Source organism: Marmota monax, unplaced genomic scaffold, assembly GCF_021218885.2.
Source record: "Marmota monax isolate L192 unplaced genomic scaffold, Marmota_monax_Labrador192_F-V1.1 WCK01_AAM20220418_F8-fsc00247, whole genome shotgun sequence".
NCBI classification, from domain to species: Eukaryota; Metazoa; Chordata; class Mammalia; order Rodentia; family Sciuridae; genus Marmota; species Marmota monax.
Window position 1 is genome coordinate 633,705 of NW_026694880.1, and position 8,362 is coordinate 642,066.

Sequence of the window (8,362 nt, forward strand, 5' to 3'; positions counted from 1 at the left end):
ACCACAGACAGAAAAGGCCCAGTGGCCTGCAGAGGGGCAGAGCTTCCAATCACTCCTGCAAGGTAGGCGGGCCTGCGACCCACCGGCAGAAGAGGAGCAGCGGCCTGCTGAGAGGCAGAGTCGCCCCCTCCCCCTGTGCCGGCAAGGTAGAGGGAACTGTGACCACCCACAGAGCAGGCCCAGCGGCCTGCTGAGGGGCAGAGCCACCCCCCACCCTCCTGCGCCTGCCAGGTAGCCGGAACTGTGAACACCGACAGAAAAGGCCCAGTGGCCCGCAGAGGGGCAGAGCTTCCAATCACTCCTGCAAGGTAGGCGGGCCTGCGACCCACCGGCAAAAGAGGAGCAGCGGCCTGCTGAGAGGCAGAGCCGCCCCCTCCCCCCGCGCCTGCAAGGTAGACAGAACTGTGAACACCATCAGAAGAGGCCAGACCTGCAACCGACAGACAGAACAGGCCAAGTGGCCTGAGGAAGGGTAGAGCCGCCCCCCCCCCCGCGCCTGCAAGGTAGGCGGACCTGCGACCCACAGGCAGAACAGCCCCAGAGGCCTGCAGAGGGGCAGTGCCGCTGCCTGCGCCTGCAAAGTACGCAGAACTGCGGCCACGGACAGAACAAGCCTAGCGGCCCGCAGAGGGACAGAGCCGCCGCCCGCGCCTGCAAAGTAGGCGGACCTGCTACCGACCGGCAGAGCAGGCCCACCGGCCTGCCGGCGTGGTAGGCACATTGCCCCAATTGGAGGAGGGGCAGAGCCGCCGCCCGCGCCTGTGAGGGAGACTTTGCAACTATACAAGACCAATATAAATATATAGGGGGAAAATTCAATAGCACAACAGTTTCACCAAGTAGAAAGGAACGCGAACAGTATGAAGAGACAAGGAAAGAAAGGACCACAAGCAATGCAGGTCAACTCAATGTTAGAAGAGGTAATAGCTGCAGCAGATGGAATGTCAGATAAAGAATTCAGGATATACATGCTTCAGATGATCTGGAGTCTCAAGGAAGACATCAGACAGCAAAATCAGACAATGAAACATCACTTCAATAATGAATTACATAAACAAATCCAAGAAGCAAAAGATCAACTATACAGGGAGATAGAGGTTATAAAAAACAAACAAACAGAAATCCTAGAAATGCAGGAAGCAATAAACCAACTTAAAAACTCAATTGAGAATACTACCAGCAGAGTAGAACACTTAGAAGATAGAACAGCAGACAATGAAGACAAAGTATTTCAACTTGAAAAGAACATAGACAGCTCCGCAAGACTGTTAAGAAACCATGAGCAGAACATCCAAGAAATATGGGATAACATCAAGAGACCAAATTTAAGAGTCATTGGGATACAGGAAGGGACAGAGTTTCAAACCAAAGGAATGAGCAATCTATTCAATGAAATAATACGAGAAAACTTCCCAGACTTGAAGAATGAGACAGAATCCCAAATCCTAGAAGCCTACAGGACGCCGAATGTGCAAAATCATAAGAGACCCACACCTAGACACATTATAATGAAGATGCCCAACATACAGAATAAGGAGAGAATTTTAAAAGCTACAAGAGAAAGGAAGCAGATCACATTTAGGGGTAAGCCAATCAGGATAACAGCTGATCTTTCAACACAGACTCTGAAAGCTAGAAGATCCTGGAATAACATATTTCAAACACTGAAAGAAAATGGGTTCCAACCAAGAATTGTGTATCCAGCGAAATTAAGCTTCAGGATGGAAGATGAAATTAAAACCTTCCACGATAAACAAAAGTTAAAAGAATTTGCAGCTAGAAAACCATCTCTTCAAAACATCCTTGGCAAAACATTACAGGAAGAGGAAATGGAAAATAACAATGAAAACCAACAGTGGGAGGTAGGACAGTAAAGGGGGGGGAAATAATCAAAGAGGAAAACAAACATGTTTAGTAACATAAATAAACAAATATGGCTGGAAGAACAACCCATATCTCAATAATAACCCTAAATGTTAATGGCTTAAACTCACCAATTAAGAGACACAGGCTAGTAGAATGGATCACAAAACAAGACCCAACAATATGCTGCCTACAGGAGACGCATTTGATAGGAAAAGACATACATAGGCTGAAGGTGAAAGGTTGGGAAAAATCATATCACTCATATGGACTTCGGAAACAAGCAGGAGTGTCCATACTCATATCAAATAAAATAGATTTCAAGCCAAAGTTAATCAAAAGGGATAAAGAGGGACACTACATACTGCTTAAGGGAACCATACACCAACAAGACATAACAATCATAAATATATATGCCCCAAACAATGGTGCAGCTATGTTCATCAAACAAACTCTTCTCAAGTTCAAGAGTCTAATAGACCACCATACAATAATCATGGGAGACTTCAACACACCTCTCTCGCCACTGGACAGATCTTCCAAACAAAAGTTGAATAAGGAAACTATAGAACTCAATAACACAATTAATAACCTAGACTTAATTGTCATATATAGAATATACCACCCAACATCAAGCAGTTACACTTTTTTCTCAGCAACACATGGATCCTTCTCAAAAATAGATCATATATTATGTCACAGGGAAACTCTTAGACAATATAAAGGAGTAGAGATAATACCATGCATCCTATCTGATCATAATGGAATGAAACTGAAAATCGACGATAAAAGAAGGAAGGAAAAAGAATACATCAGTTGGAGAATGAACAATAGGTTACTGAATGATCAATGGGTTATAGAAGACATCAAGGAGGATATTAAAAAAATCTTAGAGATTAATGAAAACACAGACACAACATATCGGAATCTATGGGACACATTGAAAGCAGTTCTAAGAGGAAAATTCATTGCTTGGAGTTCATTCCTTAAAAAAAGAAAAAACCAACAAATAAATGATCTCATACTTCATCTCAAAATCCTTGAAAAAGAAGATCAAAACAACAGCAAAAGAAGTAGAAGGCAAGAAATAATTAAAATCAGAGCTGAAATTAATGAAATCGAAACAAAAGAAACAATTGAAAAAATTGACAAAACTAAAAGTTGGTTCTTTGAAAAAATAAACAAAATCGACAGACCCTTAGCGATGCTAGCGAAGAGAAGAAGAGAGAGAACTCAAATTACTAGCATACGGGATGAAAAAGGAAATATCACAACAGACACCGCAGAAATACAGAAGATAATCAGAAATTATTTTGAATCCTTATACTCCAATAAAATAGAAGATAGTGAAGGCATAGATAAATTTCTTAAGTCATATGATCTGCCCAGATTGAGTCAGGAGGATATAGACAATCTAAACAGACCAATATCAATTGAGGAAATACAAGAAACCATCAAAAGACTACCAACTAAGAAAAGCCCAGGACCGGATGGGTATACAGCAGAGTTTTACAAAACCTTTAAAGAGGAACTAATACCAATACTTTTCAAGTTATTTCAGGAAATAGAAAAAGAGGGAGAACTTCCAAATTCATTCTACGAGGCCAACATCACCCTGATTCCTAAACCAGACAAAGACACTTCAAAGAAAGAAAACTACAGACCAATATCTCTAATGAACCTAGATGCAAAAATCCTCAATAAAATTCTGGCGAATCGGATACAAAAACATATCAAAAAAATTGTGCACCATGATCAAGTAGGATTCATCCCTGGGATGCAAGGCTGGTTCAATATACGGAAATCAATAAATGTTATTCACCACATCAATAGACTTAAAAATAAGAACCATATGATCATCTCGATAGATGCGGAAAAAGCATTCGACAAAGTACAGCATCCCTTTATGTTCAAAACTCTAGAAAAACTAGGGATAACAGGAACATACCTCAATATTGTAAAAGCAATCTATGCTAAGCCTCAGGCTAGCATCATTCTGAATGGAGAAAAATTGAAGGCATTCCCTCTAAAATCTGGAACAAGACAGGGATGCCCTCTCTCACCACTTCTGTTCAACATAGTTCTCGAAACACTGGCCAGAGCAATTAGACAGACGAAAGAAATTAAAGGCATAAAAATAGGAAAAGAAGAACTTAAATTATCACTATTTGCAGATGATATGATTCTATACCTAGCAGACCCAAAAGGCTCTACAAAGAAACTATTAGAGCTAATAAATGAATTCAGCAAAGTGGCAGGATATAAAATCAACACGCATAAATCAAAGGCATTCCCGTATATCAGCGACAAATCCTCTGAAATGGAAATGAGTACAACCACTCCATTCACAATATCTTCAAAAAAAATAAAATACTTGGGAATCAACCTAACAAAAGAGGTGAAAGACTTATACAATGAAAACTACAGAACCCTAAAGAGAGAAATAGAAGAAGATCTTAGAAGATGGAAAAATATACCCTGTTCATGGATAGGCAGAACTAACATCATCAAAATGGCGATATTACCAAAAGTTCTCTATAGGTTTAATGCAATGCCAATCAAAATCCCAACGGCATTTCTTGTAGAAATAGAGAAAGCAATCATGAAATTCATATGGAAAAATAAAAGACCCAGAATAGCAAAAACAATGCTAAGCAGGAAGTGTGAATCAGGCGGTATAGCGATACCAGACTTCAAACTATACTACAGAGCAATAGTAACAAAAACAGCATGGTACTGGTACCAAAACAGGCGGGTGGACCAATGGTACAGAATAGAGGACACAGAAACCAATCCACAAAACTACAACTACCTTATATTTGATAAAGAAGCTAAAAGCATGCAATGGAGGAAGGATAGCATCTTCAACAAATGGTGCTGGGAAAACTGGAAATCCATATGCAACAAAATGAAACTGAATCCCTTTCTCTCGCCATGCACAAAAGTTAATTCAAAATGGATCAAGGAGCTTGATATCAAATCAGAGACACGCCGTCTGATAGAAGAAAAAGTTGGCTACGATCTACATTCTGTGGGGTCGGGCTCCAAATTCCTCAATAGGACACCCATAGCACAAAAGTTAATAACTAGAATCAACAAATGGGACTTACTCAAACTAAAAAGTTTTTTTCTCAGCTAAAGAAACAATAAGAGAGGTAAATAGAGAGCCTACATCCTGGGAACAAATCTTTACTCCTCACACTTCAGATAGAGCCCTAATATCCAGAGTATACAAAGAACTCCAAAAATTAGACAATAAGAGAACAATCAACCCAATCAACAAATGGGCCAAGGACCTGAACAGACACTTCTCAGAGGAGGACATACAATCAATCAACAAGTACATGAAAAAATGCTCACCATCTCTAGCAGTCAGAGAAATGCAAATCAAAACCACCCTAAGATACCATCTCACTCCAGTAAGATTGGCAGCCATTATGAAGTCAAACAACAACAAGTGCTGGCGAGAATGTGGGGAAAAGGGTACACTTGTACATTGCTGGTGGGACTGCAAATTGGTGCAGCCAATTTGGAAAGCAGTATGGAGATTTCTTGGAAAGCTGGGAATGGAGCCACCATTTGACCCAGCTATTCCCCTTCTCGGTCTATTCCCTAAAGACCTAAAAAGAGCATGCTACAGGGACACTGCTACATCAATGTTCATAGCAGCACAATTCACAATAGCAAGACTGTGGAACCAACCTAGATGCCCTTCAATAGATGAATGGATAAAAAAAAATGTGGCATTTATACACAATGGAGTATTACTCTGCATTAAAAAATGACAAAATCATAGAATTTACAGGGAAATGGATGGCATTAGAGCAGATTATGCTAAGTGAAGCTAGCCAATCCCTAAAAAACAAATGCCAAATGTCTTCTTTGATATAAGGAGAGTAACTAAGAACAGAGTAGGGTCGAAGAGCATGAGAAGAAGATTAACATTAAACAGGGATGAGAGGTGGGAGGGAAAGGGAGAGAGAAGGGAAATTGCATGGAAATGGAAGGAGACCCTCAGAGTTATACAAAAGTACATACAAGAGGAAGTGAGGGGAAAGGGAAAAATAATACAAGGGGGACAAATGAATGTCAGTAGAGGGGGCAGAGAGAGAAGAGGGGAGGGGAGGGGAGGGGAGGGGGGATAGTAGAGGATAGGAAAGGCAGCAGAACACAACAGACACTAGTATGGCAATATGTAAATCAATGGATGTGTAACTGATGTGATTCTGCAATCTGTATATGGGGTAAAAATGGGAGCTCATAGCCCGCTTGAATCAAAGTGTGAAATATGATATATCAAGAACTATGTAATGTTTTGAACAGCCAACAATAAAAAATTAAAAAAAAAGAAACAAATTTGTTAGAAGAATGTTGATATTCACAGAACTAAGAAAAAGCTATGTGTCTAGGGATCTTGGTCTGTACCTCAAGATCAATTTTAGGACCCCTGGTATCTAAATAATTCAGTTCTATCTGTTCTATACACCAGTCACTCCACTCACTCTGTCAGGACAGAGTAACTAGTTCCGCTTATGACATGTGAAACTCCAGGAATTGATGAAGGAACAGATCCATGACTGATGATCTCATCAGGATGTCATAGAATGGGAGGAGAGGAAATCCCCAAAGAAAAATAAGTGCTGTCACAGGACACAAATAAACAAAAGCAAAACAAAAAACCCACACCACAGCAATTGACTCTCTCTTTTAAATTTTAAAGTGAAAAGTATTTCTAAAAGTCCCAAATCATCTGGCCCCTACCAGCTTTCCAATGTGCTGATAGTACTATATTTCTCAGGCTACTAATTACATGTACTTCACATGACAAGTATCCTACTTACTTCAGTGTTGTCTTCCCTAATTCCACCAGGAAGGGCTGACTACTTCCCCTTGTCCCCTTTACATGTCCTTGTAATAAGACTTATTAAGTTCATTGCAATGATTTCCTTACAAATTGGCTTCCCTGGATACATGGGGTTGATCTTTAAAGATTAGGGTCATGTTTAAATGATCTATATGTCTGCTCAACACAGCTCAATGACTGGAATATATTTAGAGTTCAACATTTTTTTTTGATAAAGAAAATGAGTGACTAAAACTGTTTTTTTCCTCAAAGAATTATACAACAAGAAGTGTGCTGAGCATGAGATAGCAGGCCTGTTTCTTATTTTCAAGTGCCTCTTCTGAAATAAAGTACTAATTACAATTTTTATTAGCTATAGAAGTAATGCTTTTGCATTATCTAATGTTTCTTGCTTAAATACATTGGATTATAATTTTGATGTAAAAAAACTTTACTTTTAATCTATGTGCAAATTTCCCCGATAATAACATTTCCCTAATAGTTTTTCATCCATCATAATATTTTGTTACTCTTTGATGTTTTCTTTCTATTTTTAATTTTTTTTTTATTTTTGTGTTTTGTCATGATGACGTTTGAGTCACTCCTTACCAGTCCACATTGAGGCAAAAAAATTGGCAACCTAACTTCTATGGGAGGTCCTTGAGCCAGAGTGTAGCCTGGGTGTGAGATGAAATAAGGCTTTTGTTTAAGACTTCCTCTTTTCTAGGCTCAAATGGATGCAGCTTCTTGTTCTATTAAAGTTTTCTTTGGTTCTTGATGGTCTAGACCAAATATCTTTTGTAGGCTGTGTTAGTCTGTAAATGCACACATCACCATGTCATGCAGTTCTGTGTTGGGAAATAAATGGGAAAAAATGCTTACAAAACAAGAGTAATACAAAGTACCCATTTAATTATGATAAGAGGTTAGAAGGCCTGGAGCAATTTCTAAAAGTCTTGACCTTGGTCAGCATCCTGAACTATTGTCGGTTGGAGATCTATAGCAAGATCCTCTTTTCCATTTCATGGATCTGTTAAGTTTTTAATTTTTGTTCAATTTTCTTGGCAATGTATAATTAGAGACAAAATCAGCAATAACTGGTAAACTTCCACAGAAAAGAGCAGTTTTACTTGTGTATTTTTACAACACACAACCAATTAGTGAACACCCCATTTTCATGTCCAGTGAAGATCCCTAGATCTCTACCTCTTCCCCCCACCCCTCCTATGCTCCCTCCACCTCAGGAATCATCAGGTTGAGAAAGTACCTGGAATTATTTTCCGAGTCGTGGGTTGAGGCCAGGCTTCAGACAAGAAATCCAAGTGAATATGTGATACACAGGCAGGATGAGGCAGGGAAATGCTCATTCAGCATGCTGCTGAACACTCTGTGTGACCTTGCTTAGTCACTGGAACCTGAGTCCTTCATCTGTAAAAAACAAAACAGGGATAATACTTATAATCTCTGCTGTCACATGCTGGTCAAGGATCACATGAGATTAAACACACATGCATGCACACACACCTACACACATACATTAATATACAATGTACATTATTTGTGATATAGACATATATATGTATATATGTAGATATATCTTGAAATTATAATGTATATACTCCTTTAGGATCCCTCAGCTGCTTAATCCAAAGACAA

At 39.5% G+C, this 8,362-nt stretch overlaps 1 long non-coding RNA gene across 2 annotated transcripts in view; it reads right to left on the reverse strand.

Moving 5' to 3' along the window:
- The window catches only part of LOC124080713 (uncharacterized), a 41,295-nt gene extending 33,185 nt beyond the window's left edge, over positions 1-8,110 (reverse strand). For both annotated transcript variants that reach the window (XR_006847781.2, XR_006847782.2), the window contains exon 1: positions 7,974-8,110. This is a non-coding gene — a long non-coding RNA (uncharacterized LOC124080713). The remainder of the gene's footprint in view (positions 1-7,973) is intronic.
- Between the last annotated feature and the right edge of the window lie 252 nt (positions 8,111-8,362).